Raw genomic sequence first — 19914 nt, forward strand, 5'->3', positions numbered from 1 at the left:
CCTTCTGGATATGGCAAAGCATTTAGTTAAAACATTATTCCATGTATATTATCAGCATAGTCCTCAGAAACCTAAATACCACTTTCTAAACCTCAAACCCATCCATAGCATCAGTGGATGTCAAAATGAGATAACAATTTACCAGTAGAGAGGTGAAACTCTCTGATGTGAATAATAGAGGTATGGGGGAGTGCATCTTCTTGCTTCTGCATTATTAGACCCAAAATAGGGACTTTGTCGAGTATTACTGCCAAAAAGGTTGGATGGATGTGACCTGGCCGTTCAGACATACTGTAAGTCGCCTTTGAAAGGATCAAAAGTTCCGATATGCCTCAGATTTAGGCCACATAGCCAGGTGGCCTGGGTCATATTTTAAATATTCACATTGTTGCTGTTCAGGCAGTCATGAAATGATCAGACACAGGTCGCATCTGGGCAAAAAATTGGATTTGGGTTATTTCAGTCTAGGTTGTGAACATAACCTTAAAGTTGCAGCACAGCAAGAGTTTTGTAATGCCATAGAGCCTTATGAAAGGCTTTAGTGAAAAACAGAAATGGAAAAATTAGAAGTCCTTTGCTTGTTTTCTAGACAAGGAAATGTAAATGATGGGAAAGGGAAACTATTAAAATGAAGTTGCAAAAAATTGGATTTGGGTTACTTCAGTCTAGGTTGTGAACATAACCTTAAAGTTGCAGCACAGCAAGTGTTTTGTAATGCCATAGAGCCTTATGAAAGGCTTTAGTGTAAAACAGAAATGGAAAAAGGAGAAGCTGTAGCTGATAAACAAGATAAAAACTGGCATAATTACTTTGACAAAGCTCCCCTGTCTCTAGCTGTAAAGTTGGCATCCCATCAATAAACAAATTATTAAATTTCCTGGTCAGCGGAATCAGTTACAATTCCTTATTCCCCGGGGAACAAACAAAGTGAGATGTTAATATCTTCTCAAATAATATGAATGTGTTCTCACGACATGTTTTGTTTATCTGATCCCACTAGAATCGAAGTTCTGTCGTTCCAGAATTTCTGTCAATTTTCAGTCCTCCCCCTGAAATTTCAACAATGTATGCTCTATTTACGGAAATGATGCTTTAGCTATATATGTCTGTTATATTTACTGTTGTGCTATTTTACCCCCAGATTATGAATTTATGAATGACCAGAACTGGAAGTTATAGTTAATTAATACGTAGTTGAAATCAAAGGTAAAACCAAAAACTTAACCTATGTAAATAATTATGACTGGAATCTGCTTATTCACCAAGGCTTACTAATCCTACCTTTAAGATTGGAATCCTTGACTGGCTGTTCAAAGTTATTAATCACCATCCAAGGGAAATTGTCTCTGAGAGACAATCGGTTACTGTTATAAAATAACCTAAGACTACCACAACTAATAATGGGTAATATAATAATCTCTGTCACAGTATTATGTTTAACTATGCAAACACTACAAACTGCTGGAATAAACAAAGGATAAACATAGGATAGCTGTTGTGATGCACCGATGGAATGCCTTTCAGATTAGCAGCATGTATGATGTACAGCAAACATATGTAGCAGTAGTTTTTGATAATATTATAATCAAACAAGTTTTACCTAATCCAATTCTGAACAATAAACTATAAGCACAATGCATCTGATATGAAAGCATGCAATTTTCTATGGAGGGAGGAGGATAATCCAGCAGAGAATCTGAGAGGGAGGTCAGTGCACTCCATGACAGGTCCGATAGGATTCAGGCAAGCTCAGAGAATCAGGAGGGAGAATAGAGTCATATTCAGGCAGGCAGGCGAAAACAAAAACCGAAGTCCATAACCAAACCACTCACCGAAGATGGACAATAATGAAACAATGTCTCTGGAGGAAAAATGTATTTAAATTAAATTCAGTTTATTTATATACCAGCAATTCACAACACACGTCATCTAAAGGCTCTTTAGAGAGGCCAATCTCTAACATCTATAAGCAAAGGTGTTGATGGCAGCAGCACAGCTGATATTTCTCTCCAGGATGGAGTCACAGCCAAACAGGAACAGACCAGATGAAGCTACTATGAGAAAAAGCAGAGAGAGCAGAACGTTAGAGATTGAACTAACAGATTCTGCAGAGTGGGAGAACAGAGATAGAAGAAAGCAGAATGATGAAAAAGGGGTCCCTATGTCCTCCAGCAGTCTAAGCCTATAGCAGCATAACTATAGAGATAGCTCAGGATAACCTGAGCCACTCTAACTAGAAGCTTTATCAAAAAGGAAAGTTTTAAGCCTAGCCTTAAAAGTAGACAGGGTGTCTGCCTCACGGACTAAAACTGGTAGTTGGTTCCACAGGAGAGGAGCCTGATAACTAAAAGATCTGCCTCCCATTCTACTTTTAGAAATTCTAGGAACCACTAGTAAACCTGCAGATTGAGAGCGAAGTGCTCTGTTAGGAACACAAGGAACAATCAGATCTCTGATATCAGATGGAGCTTGGCCATTTAAGGCTTTATATGTGAGAAGGAGGATTTTAAATTCTATTCTGGATTTAACAGGAAGCCAATGAAGAGAAGCCAGGATAGGAGAGATGTGATCTCTCTTTTTCATTTTCATCAGAACTCTGGCTGCAGCATTTTGGATCAGCTGAAGGCTTTTAACTACAGTTTGTGAACTTCCTGATAGTAAAGAATTACAATAGTCCAGCCTTGAAGTAACAAATGCATGGACTAGTTTCTCAGCATCACCCCTGGACAGGAGATTTCTAATTTTTGCAATGTTCCTCAGATGAAAGAAGGAAATTCTAGAAACCTCTTTGATACAGGATTTAAATGACAGGTCCTGATCAAAAACAACACCAAGATTTTTTACTTTATTATCTGAAATCAGTTTAATCCCATCCAAATGAATTGACTGGCTAATCAGCTTCTTTTTCAGAGACTCTGGTCCAAAGACTATAACCTCTGTTTTGTCTGCATTCAGAAGCAGAAAGTTAAAAGTCATCCAGGTTTTTATGTCTTCAAGACATGCCTGTAATCTATGTAATGGGTTAGCTTCATCTGGATTTATAGACAGATATAGCTGGGTATCATCAGCATAACAGTGACTTTCACCAGAGCTGTTTCAGTGCTATGATGAGCTCTGAAGCCAGTCTGAAACTCTTCAAAAAGTTCATTATGGTGATCGGCAACTACTTTCTGAAGAATTTTAGATAAGAAAGGAAGATTGGATATAGGTCTATAATTGACCAAGTCATCTGGGTCAAGAGACGGATTCTTAAGCAGAGGTTTAATTCCAGCAACCTTAAAAGCCTTTGGTACATATCCCTGTAACAGAGATAGATTAATCACATCTAAAATGGAGGAGGAGATCAAAGGGAATACCTCCTTAAATAACCTGGTTGGAACTGGATCTAACATACAAGTTGAAGGCTTAGATGAAGACAATAATTTTGCTAATTCAGAAAGTTCAACTGGATCAAAGCAGTCTAAACCCGGTTCAGATTCCATGACTACCTCAGGTACAATCGCGGATAGAGGAGTGCTTATGATCTTATTTTTAATAAGATCAATCTTATTTATAAAGAATCCCATAAAATCCTTACTTCTAAGAGTACGTGGAATGGAGGGTTCGACTAAGCTATGGCTCTGGGTGAGTTTGGCAACTATATTAAAAAGAAATCTAGGAATATTCTTATTCTCCTCTATTAATGAGGAGATGTATGCTGCTCTTGCTTTACAAATGGTCCTCTTATACAGCAGTAAACCATTTTTCCAGACTAGGAAGGACTCCCGTAGGCCTGTGGAGTGATATTTTCTCTCCAGTTTCCTAGCATTTTGCTTCAAAGTACGCAGCTCTGCATTAATCCAAGGAGTAAGCTTTCTATTTTTAACAGTTTTCATTTTCAAAGGAGCTGCGTTGTCTAAGGCAGTACGCAGAGAACTAGCAACCCCATCAACAAAATCATCAACCTGTGAAGGGGAATAAGCTAAGCTTTTGCACTCTGCAGCACTGCTCAGCGACACAGAGGAGAGAGAAAGTGAAGCAGATTCTTTAAAATTTATAACTGCACTATCTGATAAAGATCTACTAAAATTGAACCTTCTTTTGGGGGAGGAGAACTCTGTTAAAGTAATCCTGAAGGTGTTATATTTGGCTTGACGTGTTTGGCCCACATGCAGAATACACTCGGAAACAGGCAGATCTTTTAAAAGTTTAATTGAAAACTTAAACGAGGGGGAATCTGCACAGGGAGCCGGAGCCTGGGAACGTCTAAGGGAATGAAAAGGGCGATTAACCACAGACGGAGCAGAGAGGAATGTACAGCTGGACGAACACTTACCTCAGAGCGGGGAAAGCCGAACCGGAGAGGTAGTGGGTTGAACTCTATGCTTGCCTGAAGTAGGAGATGGCGATTGTCCAGGTGACCAGAGAGCGGAAGCCAGAGAGGTTCCGAATAGCACCGGGAAAATCAGGCATCCTCCCTCTGTCTGAGCGCAGTTCATATAGAGCACCCCAGTGCTGCTGAACCACCTGCAGGTGTGCGAGCACCACTCATCAGTCAACCTGGAACACCTGTGGAGAAGGCAGAGGCAGCAGGGCAGAGTCCTGACAGAAGGTTATTAGAAAGTGTTCAGAGAGGACAGGGTTGTGAGGAAATACTGTTATTTCTTCACATTCTATGCCGTATGTCAGCACAAGGTCCAAAGTATGAAGATGAGAATGTGTGGAACTATTCCCATTTTGAACAAAGCCAATAGTGTCTAAGATAGCATTAAAGGCTGCTCTTAAGCAGCCTTCAATGTCAGCATGGATGTTAAAATCTCCCACTATGATGACCCTGTCAGTATTTAATACCAAATCAGAAAGGAACTCTGAAAACTCATCTAAAAATTCAGAGTAAGGAGCTGGTGGACGATACAAAGTTACAAAAATAAGAGGTTTTCTTGCTTTGAAATTTGGATGAGGGAAATTAAGGGTTAAATGTTCAAAAGAGTTGTAGGTATTAACTGTTTTGCGAGTAATCAGTAAGTCAGACTGAAAGATTGTTGCTACTCCTCCTCCTCGTCCAGAACTTCTGGGTATGTGAAAATTTAAATAGCTTGAAGGAGTTGCCTCATTTATGCTCACATAATCCTCTTGCTGCAGCCAGGTTTCTGTAAGGCAAAATAAGTCAATGTGATTATCACAAATCAAGTCATTAACTAGCAGACTTTTAGAGGAAAGCGATCTTATGTTAAACAGACCACATTTAATCGTTTTAACTTTTTCCCCTATTGGAGTTATTTTAATTGGATTATCATGATTTACTCCTTTGGGAATATTTGCTAATTTATTAGATTTTGGTTGTGGTCAAGACACTATCTGGATGTAGTAAAGAGTGGGTAACAGTAGAGAAGCTGCAGAGATGTGTGTTAAACTACAACTCTGCTTCCTGGTCTGCACCCTGGGTGGTCAGGGTTTTGGAGGACTAATAAATGTGGCCAGATTCCTAGAAAGAAGAGCTGCACCATCCAAAGTGGGATGGATGCCGTCTCTCCGAATCAGACCAGGCTTTCCCCAAAAGGATTGCCAATTATTAATGTAGCCCACGTTGTTTTCAGGACACCACCTAGACAACCAGCGGTTGACATTCTGCTAAACATGTCATCACTGGTCAGATCAGGGAGGGGACCAGAGAAACGTTATTTTGGCAAACTTACAAACCGAAGCAACACTAGTGGGCTTCTCAGCGGGTGTGTCACTGAGTAGGGAAAACCGGTTAGAAACGTAAACGGGTTGGTGGTGACCAGTGGGCAGAGATCCATATATGCTTTCTGCGTACAGTTACCCAATCGCCTGGCTGCTCAGACACATTTGGAGGACAGCTACGTGGGGGGCCTACTATAAATCCTGGATGTTCAACAGCCTGAAGCATGGATTCTAACTCTATATATATATATATATATATATATATATATATATATATATATATATATATATATATATATATATATATATATATATATATATATATATATATATATATGTGAACAAACAAAAAACTGTTTTCTCAGCCCTCGTGGGGTGGTATGTGTCATCCTCAAGCTCGGGTCCTCTGGGAGTTTGAGGGTTCTGCGCAGTATCTTAGCTGTTCCTAGGACTGCGCTCTTCTGGACAGAGACCTCTGATGTTTTCCCTGGAATCTCCTGTAGCCACTCTCCCAGTTTGGGGGTCACACCCCCAGTGCTCCAATTACTACTGGCCCCACTGCTGCTCTTACTTTCCACATCTTTTCTATATATATATGTGGCTGCCCCGAAATTACTCCACAGCGCCCCTAACGTAAGTTAGGGGGAAACCGTAAGGTACAGAGATTTGAAATTTGGCACACAAGTAGATCTCCTCAAATCATGAAAAAAAGTCTCTTGGAGGTATGCCCTAAATCCCACAGGAAATCAGCCACTTTGGGTCAAAGTGCGATTTTTGGCCATTTTTTCATTTTCGCTCATGTTGAACAAACTCCTCCTAGGGATTATGAGCAGCGGCGTAGGAAGCGGGGGGGACGGGGGGGACATGTCCCCCCAATATAAAAGCCAGGTGAATATGTACCCCCAAAAAATTGTACCGCAAAATATTAGATTTTGACATTTTTTTAACTAGTGTGCTTTTATTTTGAAGGCGCAGCATAGCGTTACGTCACTGTACTCCCCCTCCCCTCTCTGAACTGCTGAGTGTTTGAGCACTCAGAAGGGAGGGAAACAGAGACCCAGAACTCAGAAACTTGTGAATGAGGTAAAATGGTTAGTTTTTTTTATTATATCTCATTTCAGTACAATGCCACCACCAACTAAAAGGCTGAAACAGCAGTAGGACTTACTCAGATTTTTTACAAAGAGAAATGTCAGTGTGAGTAATGGTCACCTAACACAACTTGTGTTGAAATTAGCACGGTCCGGGCGGGCGTTTTACGAGGATTTTTTATTTTTTTGCGTGGTTTTGCTTCGCCGAAATGGACAGATGTTATACCTGCCGCGCTCCTCTGGTGGAGAAAGTGGACAAGCCTCCAGATCCCAACACCTACGCCCTTGATAATGAGATATGGACTTCAAACTTGGTCATTATGCAGTTAAGGCATTGGAGATTAAAAATTATCAAAGGTTTTCATTTTTGAACATGTTTAAGGGGTCCCCAGGGGCCCTAAAGTTAAGGTACTTTTCAAGAAATTCAAAATGGAATAACTTTTACAAAAAAAATTCAAGTCGAACCAAGTTTGGCAGTAAGGAGCCCCTTTGGGTGCTTGACGCTACTGGATAGGCAAATGATGACATCATCCAAGCCACGCACCCTGAGGGAAGAAAGTCACTTTTTTCACTTGGGAGGGCCCTTTCAGAGATTTTATTTTATTTATTTATATATTTTGCCAGTGTCCTGTCTGGCAATTTGGCAATAAGAATAATTGTCTTGATGCCAAAAAAGAGCCCAACAGATTTTACCTTCACAAGTGTAGCAGTATGGCAATTGCCATCCACTTGTTTCATGCATATAAATTGCTTTATTATAATTATGCAGGGAGTTTTACAGTTTATATGGACACTGCAATGTAAATAGAGCAGAAAAAGAGAAGAAGAAAAGAAAAAAAAGAGAAAAGATGAAAGAAGAGATAGAAAGGAGATAATGGCAAAACATTTTCATTCTGCTTCATCACCTGTAACGAGATGAAAAAAGAACAGCACAACCAAAAGACATGGTATGAGGCATACAATAAAGAAACACCTTGAAACTATCGCTAAAGTATTAAGTCTGACATGTACTCTGTGTTACCTTAAGATATGAATGTGGGGATTCTGTATGGAAGTGAATCTCTGAGTACCTGGAGCCAAGCACCTGTAATTGTTTGTAAGGGTGCACTTGTGCATGTAAAGTTTATCCATAGAAAAAAAAAAGCTCAATAGTGGTTGTGGAGAGCCGAAGAGGCGCACCCCCAGAGCACTGAGTCCAGTGCCGGGAGACCCAAAGATCCAGGCGCCCAAAGGGACCCCAAGAGCGAAGGCACCAAGGAGGGGCCAGCCCTGGAAATCAGACCCCCACCAAGGGAGGATGAGAGACAGCCCCGAAGAAGCCCCCCAGCCACCGCCATGCCGGCACCCCGGGGAGCCACGGGGACGAGTCCGCGGGCTACCCAGGCCACCCTGAATAGGGCCGGGCACCGAACACCACCCCCCCGACAGCAATGACCGAAATGCCCCGCCCCCTGGCACCAAGCCTCGGCGACCGGCCGCAACACCCAACGCAACCGCGCCACCCAGGAAAAACACACAGGCGGCCACGCCCACAGCCTGGGCCCACGCGCATCCGCCGCGAACCGGCCGCGAGCGCCGCGGAACACCCCCAAAACCTTTCAGTCATTTTAAACATCAGCATCTTGTAACTAGGTCAGAAGGCAGAAAACATGTTGGTCTAACTTTGTTTGGAGCACAGTTTCAGTTAAATGGCGTTGCCATGGCGACCTGGCAAGTTTAGGTGTTGCGCCATGACCATACTTTTGCCTCTTATCTCCTCATAGATCCTTTAATCTGCACCAACGTCACTATGATGGAACCTGGTCCAAGCCCACACAAGAATCTAGGCCAATAATTGGTGGGCTCGGCTTACTTTCTCTACAGCGCCCCCTAAAAAGACTAAAAAGACCAGCCCCAGGCCAGGCAATTACTTAGGATTATGAAAGGCACCCACGAGGACCTACATAAAAGCCTCTCGGAGCCATGGTCTAAACCCCAAAGGAGGTCGGCCATTTTAGATTGAATTTCAAATTTTCACTGTAATTTTGCACATTATAGCCGCTTTATTTGAACGAACTCCTCCTACATCTTTTGAGTTACAGATTTCATACTCACAGTACAGTGACTTGAGGCATTGGGGATCAAAAGTTATCAAAGGAATTTTTCTACATCAAAGCATGTGGGCATGGCCAACCATCAAACTTGGTCGTTAGGCAGTAAAATAAAGGATCAGCCCCATGCCATGTTATGGCTGAGAGTTCTGAAACTTGGACCACTTATGTAACCCCTCAGGAACTACAAAAAAGCCTCTTGGGGCCATGGTCCAAACCCCACAGGAAGTCGGCCATTTTGAATCAAAGCAATCACTTTGCTTTTTTACCTTCATGAACTATTTGAGCGCATTCTTCCTAGAGCTTTTAAGTTACAGACTTCAAACTCACTCTACCTTGACTTGAGGTTTACAGGATAAAAATTTATTAAAGGAATTTTTCTACATCAAAGCATGTGGGCGTGGCCAAGCGTCAAATGTGGTCCCTTTGCCGTTAAACACAATGCAAGCCCCAGGCCATTTTTTTAGTGAGTTATGAAATTTGGCACACACGTGTAACCCATCAGGACCTACAAAAAGTTGTATTGGAGCCATGGTCCAAACCCCACAGGAAGTCCGCCATTTTGAATCAAAGCCATCATTAGCTATTTTGCCTTTATATTGTATGTTAGCTAGCTCCTCCTTGAGGAGCCAAGACTTAAAAAATAAGGGATCAAAAGTTATCAAAAGATTTTTGCTGTGACAAAGCATGTGGGTGTGGCCAAGTATCAAAATCAGACTTCTCGCCATAACAGTATGACAAAACTGCCCCAGGTCATGCCTTTATTGAGGATTATTAAATTTGAAACAAATGTATATCCCAACAGGATGCACAGAAAAGTCTATTAGAATCATGGTCCAAACCCAACAGGAAGTCGGCCATTTTGGATCAAAGATACCATTTTCTGTTTTTAAGTCATGATGTTTCTCAGTGAAGGGCTCTTGGTTTTTTTGAATAAGAGCGTTCAAATTCTCTTTGCATGGACTGTAGGCATAGCAGATTAAAAGTCATCAAAATTATTAAACTGCATGGACTCATGTGGGTGTGGGTAAACATCAAACTCTAAACTCCAGTCATACAAAACCATACTTTTTTAACCTCAATATGGAAGGTCAACAGAGTAAATTTTTTCTACATTCAGAGTACATGAGGATCAAATGAGGAGGTAGAGGAGAAGAAGCAGCAGATGCACCAGTAGGAGAAGGAGGATGAGGAGGAGAAGCAGTAGCAGCAAAAATAGTATGATAATCTTGAGAAACAGTAGCAGAAGGAGGAGGATGAGCAGGATGAAGAGGAGGACCAGCAGCAGCCGGAGGAGGATGATGAGGATGAGGAGAAGCATCAGCAGGGTGATGAAGAGCATCAGGAGAAGCAGCAGCAGGCAGAAGATGAAGAAAATGAGAAGCAGAAGGAGGAGAAGCACCAGAAGGTGGGGGATGATGAAGATGAGCAGCAGGAGGAGGATGAAGAGAAGGAGCAGCAGCAGCAGGAGAATGAACAGAGGGGGCAGCAGGAGTAAGAGGATGAGGATGAGAAATAGCAGAGGCAGAATGAGGGGGAGGATGAAGAGAAGCAGCAGAAGGCTGGGAATGAAGAGAAAGAGCAGCAGGAGGAGGAGGGGAAGGAGACGCAGCAAGTGCAGCAGCAGGAGGAGGAGGGTGAAGAGGAGAAGCAGCATTAGCAGTAAGATGAAGAAGATGAGGGGAAGCTACAGGAGAAGGAGGATGAGAAACAGCAGCAGAAGGAGAAGCAGGGGGAGGATGACGAGAAGCATCAGCAGGTGGAGGATGAAGACCAGGAGCAGCAGAAGGAGAAGGAGAATGATGCGTATGAGAGACAGTAGCAGAAGAAGGAGAAGGAAGGGGAGGATGAAGAGAATGACCAGCAGCTGGAGGATGAGTAGAAGGAGGAGGAGGAAAAGCAGAAGGAAGGGGAGGATGAAGAGCTGGAGCAGCATGAGGAGGATGACGAGAATAAAGGGAAGCAGTAGAAGGGTGTTGAAGAGGATCAAGAGATGCAGCAGCAGGCAGGGGATGAAGAGAAGGAGCAGCAGCAACCGGATGAGCAGAAGTAGACACAGCAAGAGCAGCAGCAGGAGGAGGATAATGATAAACAGCATCAGCAGCAAAAGGAGAAGGAGGGGGAGGATGAAGAGAAGCAACATCAGGAGGAGGATGATTAGAAGCAGGGTGATAAAGGATCAAGAGAATCAGGAGAAGCAGCAGCAGTCAGAGGATGAAGAGCAGGAGCAGCAGAAGGAGGAGGAGGATGATGAAGATGAGAAACAGCAGTAGTAAAAAGGAGTAGTGGGAGGATAAAGAGAAGGATTAGCAGCTGGAGGATGATGAGAAGGAGGAGAAGTAGCAGAAGTGTGATGAAGAGGATCAGGAGAAGCAGCAGCAGTCAGAGGATGAAGAAAAGGAGCAGCTGGATGATGGGGAGAAGGAGGAGGAGAAGCAGCAGGAGGAGGATTATATAAGCAGATTTGCTGTAAGCTTATTTGCTTACAGCAAATAAGTCTCTTTACACAGCCTGCTGATAGCAAGCTTACGCTTTAGACATACCAAATGAGATGGCCGCAGTGTCTATATGATGGAGGAGATTTGTCCCAGATATCGTATTTTAACACTAGTTTAACCCTTGCTGAAAGCTGTGGTTGTGTCCAGCAGGTCCAGAGGTGAAGTTTGGAACTTGTTGTGCTGGCTGGGGAGGAGCAAGGAGGTGGCAGTCGCTTGGCCCCCGCGGTTGCAATAGGCCAAGCAGCGCAGAGCTGCAAGGGCCACAGAATGCTGCTTGTGGCTTTAATTTGTCATTATTTATTATTATGCTCCATAAAGTTTTTAAAAAAGAAAGGTTTGTTGTCTGTATGGTCCATTCATTGCAATTTCCACAACAACCAGTATTTTCCACCACGCTGTGTCATTTCCACCACACCATTTGTTTTTAAATAAATTGTTGCAAATTCGAATCACTCATTAAAACCTTCTTCATAATTTAAGAGATAATGTTCCACTTTAATTAAAAAGAAGTATTTAGACCTTGAAATGTATCTTGCAATTCCAATGCTATATCTCAGGTTATGGCGAACATAAGATTTGCATCTTGTCCTCATCACAATTAATTTACCTAATCCATACAGTTAAAACCATATATGGAATTGTTCTTCCAGTAAAAAAAAAACATTATGTGTATCATAGTATTTTAGAATAAATGACAAATATTTATATGTGATGGAAATTACATTTGTGCCAGCCGAGTTGGGAAGTCTTTTAAAAAACACCAATTCGTCTTAAAAAGCCAATAGTGCCCGTAGTTAAAGAATCACCCATTTACAAAGCTGAAATTGCGACTGAATTGCATAGACAGTGAGCTCAGTAAAACAATTGACCATGGATTGTTTGACTTTTAGGAGTTCCCTATCCCAAGTGTATGGAAGGAAAGAATGGGATGTGGGACTAGCTAAAGGAGTCGAACATTCAATCATCCTCCGTGACTCATAACCCTTTTCGAGAGAGATCATAACCTCCAGCCAAAGCCGATATAGATGACGTGTCATTTACAAAAGCTGCTAGCTAAGGGATAATAATGGAGTCCATATGAATAACCCATTGTGGTGGCAAGAAAAAAGAAGGGCTCCATTCAGATGTGTATTGATTACCGCACCCTTAATGTGTAAACTGTCCCTGATCATACACAGCAATTCAGTGTCTTACACATCCACCAGTCCTTGCCTTTGCTGATCCAACTAAGCCCTACATATTACATGCGTCTTGGTTTTAAGGTGTTTGGCCAACATGCAGAAACAGATGGGGAAAACAAGAACAGTTTAAGATTTTTATTAGACTACACAAAAAGTTAGTTCAGAACAGGAGCCGCAGACGAGGTTCGAAACATCAGTGTTCGGAGTTCGCCAAGTATGGATAACCTATGCGGGGAGGGTGAGTGGAGAAATGAGTTCTGTAACTCACAGCTTTCAGATGAGAGGAGGGAGCTGAGCGACAGGTGGGACTTAGGCGGGGCCCTAGCAGCACCACAGCGGAGGCAGGTTTGAGGAGCAGCTGAAGGAACCAGTTTGAATCCAGAAAAGGGGTCTCTTGTCCAACTCGGTAGTACCGAGGGGGCTTGAGGGGAATGCCAGAGCAGAATCTGAGCGGCAGGGTTTCTGACAGCAGTCCTCAGAACACAGAGACGGGCGGATGAGCGAACCAGAGCTCAACAAACACAACAGTTTAACATTCTGGCATCCTTCAGCTGACTTAACGCAGTAAGCAGAGCACAGAACACCGAACCCGGACAACATGTAGATGCCAATTTTGATGGACTGGCTGCTGTGCTCAATCAGGAACATCTATAAGGTTTACTTCCTGTAGCATTTGCTACAGAAGCTAAGGAACTCAGAGAAAAATAACCTGTCTATCAACTGGGCTGTAGTTGATAAGTGTCATGACTAATTGTATGGAGCCAAGTTCACTGAGGACAGAAAACAACCCACTTAATAAAACCCTGCCCGGACCTGTTTCCTGATTCCTGTTCATATTAACTTTGTGCAAACCTTTAATAAACTCTGTTGAATTTTTATCAGTCTCCAAGTGGTGTTCTGCATTTGGGTTTAATTCCTAAACCAACCATGACAGAACACTGCGGCCAAACACAAAGCCCAGCAGATCACCTCCGGAGGAGGCTTGAGGAGCAGGACGCTCAAATCCTTGGTCATGCACATACCCTCCGTAAGTTACACAATAAACTTGAATATCAGAACCAGGTCTTGCAGAACTTTGCTGGCTACATGGGAAATGCTTATGCTACGTCTGCAGTCCGTCCTGTTCCAGAACCACTTCCGCCACTAAGGTCACCGTCCGTGACGTCATTTCCTGAGTTTCGTCCGAGTCCTCCTGAAAGATTTTCAGGTAATCAAAAGGAGTGTAAAGGATTTTTGTTTCAGTGTCGTTTGCTTTTTGAGCACTCACCTGGCAGTTTTCCAAATGATAGAAAAAAGATTTCTTTCATTCTCTCTCAGCTTACTGGATGAGCCCTTGAATGGGCGGAGGCAAGGTTCTCTTCTGAGTCCAGTTTTTCATGTACTTTTTCAGAATTCATATCTGAGTTTTCTCAAGTTTTCAACCATGACTGATAAAACTATTGATTCCCCAGCCCTGCTAAATTTAAAACAGGGAGATTCAACAGTAGCTGAGTTTTCCATTGACTTCCGGGTTAAAGCCGCAGCCTCAGGTTGGAACGAGTGTGCACTTAAGAGTGCTTACTTTAAGGCCCTGAATGACAACATTAAAGATGAACTCGCCACATTAGACGAACTAGCTAGTTTGGAGGATTTAATCCGTTTGACCATCAGGTTGGATAACAGACTTCGGACTAGAGATCACTCAAGGCAGAGAAACCTGAATTTTTCTGTTTCAACTCCTGCATTTAATAATGCTTCTGTTTTTTCTGGTTCCCCAGAACCCAGTACCAAGCCAAGGTCTAAGAATCAGACTCTCCCAGCGCCTGTCCAAATCTCTCATTTTTCTTCTTCAGAAGGAGCGGAGGCCGAACCCATGCAAATTGGACACACCAGGCTATCCCCTGAAGAGAGGCAACGAAGATTCAAAGCTAAACTGTGTCTGTATTGTGGTGAGACTGGCCATTTTAGTGCTTCTTGCCCCCGGCTAAATCAAAAGCCAGGGCCCGTCAGAGGATGTGAGGAGTCTGACGGGCCACCTAAAATCTGAAAAAACTCCTCATTTGTTTTTGCCCGCTACTCTGTTCTTTTCTAACCAGAATCTCACCCTGTCAGCATTCATCGATTCTGGCTGTGAAAGAAACCTTATTGATTCTGAACTGGTCCAGCAGCTAAAGATTGAGACTGTTCCTTTAACTAAACCTCTCAGAGTTTCTGCTATCGATGGAAAGAAGCTTCATCAAGTCACTCATCAGACACAACCCTTAGAACTGCTTATCTCTGGAAACCACCGGGAGATGCCAACATTTTTTGTTTTTCCTTCAGCTTGCTCTCCCCTGGTGCTTGGATTCGAGTGGTTGGAACGTCATAACCCCCATATCAACTGGACTGAACACCACATAGAATCCTGGTCCACCTCCTGTCACGAATCCTGTCTTTGTTCTGCAGCTCCTGCTATTCGGTCCCCTAGAGGTAGGGGGGAGATGGACTCTCCTGACCTTACTTCTGTTCATCCCGAGTATCATGATCTGGCACCAGTCTTCAGTAAGGTCAGTGCGACGTCTCTTCCACCTCACAGACCATATGACTGCGCCATAGATTTACTACCAGGAGCCCCTCTTCCCAGCAGTAGATTGTATAATATTTCCAAACCAGAGCGTGAAACCATGGAAAAATACATCAACGAATCTCTAGCTGCTGGAATAATTCCCCCATCTTCATCTCCTCTCGGTGCTGGTTTTTTCTTTGTGGGTAAAAAGGATGGTTCCCTGCGCCCCTGTATAGACTACAGAGGTTTGAATCAGATTACCGTCAAAAATAAATATCCCCTACCATTACTGGCATCAGCGTTTGAACCTGTACAAGGTGCTACAGTGTTCACCAAACTCGATCTAAGAAACACCTACCACCTCCTTAGAATAAGAGAAGGGGATGAATGGAAAACGGCCTTTAAGACCCCCTTAGGGCAATTTGAGCACCTGGTCATGCCTTTTGGCCTCACAAACGCTCCTGCCTGTTTCCAAGCTCTTGTCAATGACGTCCTCAGAGATTTTTTGAATGTTTTTGTTTTTGTCTACATCGATGATATTTTGATCTACTCCAAGAACCTCTCAGACCACAGGAAACATGTTCGTTTAGTCCTTCAGAGACTTCTGGAAAATAAACTTTTTGTGAAAGCTGAAAAATGTGAATTTCATCAACAGTCTGTCACTTTCCTAGGGTTTGTGCTCGAGGGCGGGCAGGTGAAGCCATCAGAAGACAAGATAAAGGCAGTTCTGGATTGGCCTACACCTGAAAACCGCAAGCAACCTCAGAGATTTCTTGGTTTTGCAAACTTCTACAGGAGGTTCATAAGAAACTATAGCCAGACAGCTCCACCCCTCACAGCTCTTACATCTGTTAAGAGAACATTCCAATGGACCCCTGAGGCCGAAAATGCCTTCAATAAATTAAAGAAACTCTTTTCCAGTGCCCCCATCTTGGTTCAACCTGATCCTATGAAACAGTTCATCCTAGAGGTGGATGCATCTGATTCCGGTGTAGGAGCTGTTCTATCTCAGCAGTCAGATTCTGAACAGAAAACTCACCCATGTGCATTTTTTTCACGCAGACTCTCCCCAGCCGAACAAAATTATGATGTTGGAGACCGAGAACTTCTTGCCATTAAGCTCGCCCTGGAGGAATGGAGACACTGGCTCGAGGGGGCTGAGCATCCAGTACTGGTTTGGACAGACCACAAGAACCTGGCTTATATCCAATCTGCAAAGAGATTCAACCCACGGCATTCAAGGTGGTCCTTGTTCTTCTCACGTTTCAATCTCATAATTTCCTATAGACCTTGTTCCAAGAACGTCAAGCCCGACTCTCTCTCTCGTCTGTATTCCTCCGATCAACCTGAGACACCCGAACCTGTTCTCCCTGCCTCATGTACCATTGGAGCCATTTCCTGGGAGATCACTGATCTGATCAACTCTGCCCTGGCTTCTGAACCTGACCCAGGTAATGGTCCTCCTAATAAAATGTATGTCCCGTCTTCCGTCAGATCCCGCCTCATCCAGTGGATGCATGCAGCTAAATTCTCGGCCCATCCTGGAGTGAGCAGAACCATCGCCCTAATAAACAGGCGATTTTGGTGGCCGTCTCTGCATAAAGACGTCAAAGAGTACGTTCTGGCTTGTCCCATCTGCGCTAGAAACAAGACCTCCCACCAACCACCTTCTGGTCTGCTCGATCCTCTACCTGTTTCAACCCGTCCTTGGTCTCATATCGCTGTCGATTTTGTCAATGGTCTCCCGATTTCTAGAGGTATGACTATAAAACTAACCATCGTTGATCGATTTTCCAAGGCCTGTCATCTAATTCCCCTCAGAAAGCTCCCCACTGCATTCCAGACGGCTCAGCGTCTCGTGAAGCATGTTTTTCGCCTCCATGGTCTCCCTCAAGAAATCCTCTCAGATCGTGGTCCCCAGTTCATCTCACAGGTCTGGAAAGCTTTCTGTTCTGCATTAAATTGCAAGTCTTCTCTCACCTCGGGTTACCATCCTCAGTCTAATGGGCAGACGGAGAGGATGAACCAGCAACTCGAGTCCACTCTCCGCTGCCTGACTTCAAACAATCCTTCTGACTGGAGTCTGTTCCTGACTTGGATTGAATATGCTCATAACTCCCTTAGATCTGCTTCTACTGGTTTATCCCCCTTTCAAGTGTCCATAGGGTATCAGCCTCCACTCTTCCCCGCAGACGAGAGAGAGATAACGGTCAGATCTGTCCATCATCACATCCGCCGTTGCCAGCGTATCTGGAAAGATACCATCACCTCCCTCACCCGTGCTTCTGTATCAACCAAGAGGTTCGCAGACTCCAGGAGACGTCCGGCCCCTGACTACACTCCAGGCCAAGAGGTTTGGCTATCAACCCGAGACATTCCCTTGAAGGCTATGTCCAAAAAACTTTCACCCAGGTTCATCGGTCCATACAGGATTGATCAAATAATCAACCCCTCTGCTGTCCGCCTACACCTGCCACCTTCTCTGTGCATCCATCCTACATTCCATTTTTCGCAGATAAAGCCTGTCGTCTCAAGTCCTTTGTGCCCGCCTTCCGACTCCCCTCCACCCGCCCTGGACATTGATGGTCACCCGGCTTACACGGTTCGCCGGATCGTGGACTCCCGTTGGCAAGGTCGCGGTTGGCAGTACCTCGTCGACTGGGAGGGCTACGGTCCGGAGGACTGCACCTGGGTTCCTGGCTCGTTTATCCTCGATCCGTCCCTGATCGAGGATTACGAGAGGTCCCTCCCGTCCACATCCTCGGGACTGCCAAGAGGCGGTCGTTGAGAGGGGGGTACTGTTGGGATCTGGAGATTCCCACCTTCTCCAGCAGAGTGTGCTGTGGATCTCCTGGGCTGGAGCCCTCCAGCACAGCTGACGTTCATCAGCCCATCAGGAGACCTGCCTATATAAGCAGCTGCCAGACCTTCTTTCAACGCCGCAGTGTTGACCAAGTTTGGTTAGCGAACCTGAGCCTCTGTTACTACTTGAACCTTTGCCTCTAGGAGAAACCCAATTCTAACCTGCCTCTGTCTTCTCGCTCCTAGGAAACCTGTCTCTCGTGTGAAGCTCTGGATGAGCTTAGCCTGTTACCTGCCTGCCTGCCCTAGAGAGCCAAACCTGAAGATCTCACTCTGGAATCCACCAGCTGCTCTCAGGGAAAGAGCTTATAACTCAAACCAAGGTCGGTCACTAAAAGTCAGAAGCTAGACGCTGCAGCTGCTGAGCGCTCTGCTGAACCAACAGTCTCTGGACCCAACCGGTTCCCTCTCTCAGAGAATTCAATTCAATTCAGTTTATTTATATAGCGCCAAATTCACAACACATGTCATCTCAAGGCACTTTACAGTTCAACCAGATCATACAGTCAAATTGATACAAAGTTTTCTGTCTAAGGAAAACCAGTTGATTGTATCGACTCATTGACTCAAATACAATCCCTCACACTAAGCATGCTTGTAGCGACAGTGGAGAGGAAAAAACTCCCTTTTAACAGGAAGAAACCTCCAGCAGAACCAGGCTCAGTGTGAGCGGCCATCTGCCGAGGCCGACTGGGGTTCAAGGAGACAGAAGCAGAGACACAAAAAGCAGCTGTAAAAGGCGGCCCCGTCCAGGAACACACAGCCAGGCAGACGAGCTCCGAGCCAGCTCCCATTCCAGAGGACAAAGAGAGCACATCCACTCAGTCACGGTCAGAGAAACAGGACCACACTGGAAAACAGGCCGATCTCCAACATCTATAAACAAGGGTGTTGATGGAAGCAGCACAGCTGATGTTTCTTTCCAGGATGACGTCACAGCCAAACAGGAACAGACGAGGCAAAGCTACTCTGAGGAAAAGCAGAGAGAGCAGAAGGTTAGAGATTGAACTAACAGATTCTGCAGAATAGGAGAACAGAGAGAGAATGAAGCAGAATGATGAAATGGGGGTCCCTATGTCCTCCAAAAGTCTAAGCCTATAGCAGCATAACTATAGAGATAGCTCAGGATAACCTGAGCCACTCTAACTATAAGCTTTATCAAAAAGGAAAGTTTTAAGCCTAGCCTTAAAAGTAGACAGGGTGTCTGCCTCACGGACTAAAACTGGTAGTTGGTTCCACAGGAGAGGAGCCTGATAACTAAAAGATCTGCCTCCCATTCTACTTTTAGAAATTCTAGGAACCACTAGTAAACCTGCAGATTGAGAGCGAAGTGCTCTGTTAGGAACATAAGGAACAATCAGATCTCTGATATAAGATGGAGCTTGGCCATTTAAGGCTTTATATGTGAGAAGGAGGATTTTAAATTCTATTCTAGATTTAACAGGAAGCCAATGAAGAGAAGCCAGGATAGGAGAGATATGATCTCTCTTTTTAATTTTCATTAGAACTCTGGCTGCAGCATTTTGGATCAGCTGAAGGCTTTTAACTACAGTTTGTGGACTTCCTGATAGTAAAGAATTACAATAGTCCAGCCTTGAAGTAACAAATGCATGGACTAGTTTCTCAGCATCACCCCTGGACAGGAGATTTCTAATTTTTGCAATGTTCCTCAGATGAAAGAAGGAAATTCTAGAAACCTCTTTGATATGGGATTTAAATGACAGGTCCTGATCAAAAATAACACCAAGATTTTTTACTTTATTATCTGAAATCAGTTTAATCCCATCCAAATGAATTGACTGGCTAATCAGCTTCTTTTTCAGAGACTCTGGTCCAAAGACTATAACTTCTGTTTTGTCTGCATTCAGAAGCAGAAAGTTAAGAGTCATCCAGGTTTTTATGTCTTCAAGACATGCCTGTAATCTATGTAATGGGTTAGCTTCATCTGGATTTATAGACAGATATAGCTGGGTATCATCAGCATAACAGTGGAAATTAATCCCA

The 19914-nt window shown here is 43.8% G+C and overlaps 1 protein-coding gene across 1 annotated transcript in view; it reads right to left on the minus strand.

Annotated features, from left to right (window-relative positions):
* Window positions 1-19914, minus strand: part of LOC119793812 (G-protein coupled receptor 42-like) — a 36896-nt gene that overhangs the window by 3866 nt on the left and 13116 nt on the right. The gene's annotated exons all lie outside the window — the stretch shown is intronic.

The sequence above is a fragment of the Cyprinodon tularosa genome, unplaced genomic scaffold (assembly GCF_016077235.1).
Source record: "Cyprinodon tularosa strain WSP-4 unplaced genomic scaffold, ASM1607723v1 ctg1124, whole genome shotgun sequence".
In the NCBI taxonomy this organism is placed as follows: Eukaryota; Metazoa; Chordata; class Actinopteri; order Cyprinodontiformes; family Cyprinodontidae; genus Cyprinodon; species Cyprinodon tularosa.